Here is a 2417-nt window from a genome sequence, read left to right as displayed (position 1 = left end):
CTCTATAAAGTATATTTTTTTAAATATTTTAATTATTTCACTTTTCGACTGTGTTATATAAGATTTAAATACAGTTTTTCTAATGTAACAAATTTTCCATCTATGACCACGAAATCTTACTTATATAATTTCTAATTTATTATTGATACACAAACACATACCACGTAACTTTTGATAGAAAAAAATTTTTTTTAAATTTATTTGATTAAGTATTCGAGATGGGCCCAAATACTACTTACTTGCATTCTTGACTCACCAAGCTGGGGCCAGTCGTGCTCTGTGACTATTTCGTGTTACTGTATCTACACGTTATATGATCCTGAACAACATTCAACAAGAGGTTTTAGCCGTCGGTCGAACATATTGGGTAATGCTAATGCCGACGGTACTGTAACTTTCAAGCCTTATAACTCGCAAAGTACTTAATGGAAATGAATTTAATTTGTTTAGTGTTTTGGAAAACTTTGGAAATAAACTACAAGGAAATGTTATAAAAATAATTACTATCTTTGAATGCGTTTTTTTAAGCTTTACAACTTTTGTAGGAAACATTTCTTTCTAAAATGCATCGTTTATGAGATATTTGAGTGTATCCAGACTTTTGGCCCACCCTGTATAATTATATATGAAACATTTTTTATCGGGGTATCATGGTGGAAGGATTATCACGATAATGTACGTAACATTAACGAAACAGCAAGTCATATATCATCAAAATAACACTAAAAGGAATCAACTGACTAAATAATGATTTTGGAGCAATTTTAACGTCAAATAAATAAATAATTTGAACATCACAACTGATATTACGCTATTCCCGAAAAGTTGGGAATTCCAGATTCAAACCCTGGCCAAGATAATATTTTCCGCAATAAAATTGTTAAATATTTTAATGACTCTCATTAAACTACATTCCAATATTTACTGCCAGTACTAAAAACCTATAGTTTATATCACGTGAGCTATAGATTTTCAGCACCGGCAGTTAGGGCTGATTTTAGGCGATAAGCACGATAAGCGGCGTCTTGGAACCCAGCGCCAAAAACATATCAATTCCTGAAGCAGGCGTGTCAGGAACATTAGCAGGGCTAAGGGCGAGTGCACTATTAATTCGACGTCAAAAATATTATAATAAAATAGAATACATAATAAAATAAAAATTAAGTATATACACTGAATAAGTTGCAATCATAAATACACAGTTATACTCGTATAAAGATAAATACAAAATTTACATAAGTGTAATGAACGAACAAAAAATATTATAATAAGATAGGATACATCGAATACGACACAGAAAATAAAATATAATAAGTTAAAACAAAATTTAAAAAATAAAATAAGGAGTCAGCTGACCTATCGAGAGAAGCTGCAGACTAAGGCAATCACAGATGAGAACCGAAGGCAGAACATCGAGTCCAAAGCTTACGAAGAGTCTTCACAAGAAACATATTTCAAATTTCATCGAATGAACTGCAGCGAACACAGTGTATAAATAACAACAAAGCTATCCACGCAGATAGCAGACACAGTCGAAGCACCGATACGTTAGTCTGCCATAGCACACATCACATGCTAATAAAAACACACGTTGCAAGCGATATATAGAAGAAAATTAATTAAAAGATAAAAGTATCAAGAACAATGCGCTGTAGCGATGGAGAGACTAATAAACTCGACCGACGATTGCCAACCTCAACGACTGCCAACTCGCTTATTGATACTCGCATAAGAAGGCATATTTGTGTGTTATGTTCTTAAAATGTTTTATTTTTTCTCTTCATATTATAAATATCTATGTTATGTTTATCAAGTTTTATAATCACAGATATTACGAAATTTTTATTTTTATTTGTGATTAAGTAACAGAAAATATATTATATATATTATTGTGTTAAAGAAAGAATGACATATCTCAAAACTAGTAATCTTTAATAGAGCTTTTAAAATTTTTAATTGAGATGATATTTTAATTACAGTAATGAATATCTAGTGAGTAAGAAACATTTGGAAACATTTCGGCAACATTGTAACGTTGTTGCAATACTGAAATGTTCCAAAATACTTCTTAATATGGGTATGCATAATTCATCTTTTTTCATATTTATACTGGGTTATGCAATTATATGTCTTTTTTAAAACATCACATGTTTTTAAAATTAAAACACTGTATTTTTAATTTCTGACTTGCGTCACATTTTTATCACCATGGTGATGTAAATACAATATATACAAGAAATTGCTTCCTAGAAGTGTTTATACCGTTTATGGTAGTTCGCCGACGATAAAATATACCGGTGACCTAATAGTTTCAATTTTATTCTTCCTAATGAAATATTTCGAGCTGATACTAAAATAACATAGTAATACAGTAATTACAAGCCTTATAACTCGCAAAGTACTTAATGAAAATGAAC

The 2417-nt window shown here is 30.5% G+C and overlaps 1 pseudogene; it reads right to left on the bottom strand.

The window, feature by feature from the left end:
• Window positions 1-2210, bottom strand: part of LOC108768272 (multidrug resistance-associated protein 4-like) — a 14592-nt pseudogene extending 12382 nt beyond the window's left edge.
• Window positions 2211-2417: the final 207 nt, after the last annotated feature.

This window comes from Trachymyrmex cornetzi, unplaced genomic scaffold, assembly GCF_001594075.2.
Source record: "Trachymyrmex cornetzi isolate Tcor2-1 unplaced genomic scaffold, Tcor1.1 scaffold774, whole genome shotgun sequence".
Taxonomy (NCBI): Eukaryota; Metazoa; Arthropoda; class Insecta; order Hymenoptera; family Formicidae; genus Trachymyrmex; species Trachymyrmex cornetzi.
The sequence above is the reverse complement of the archived record's forward strand: the minus strand, read 5'-3'. Positions and strand labels throughout refer to the sequence as shown.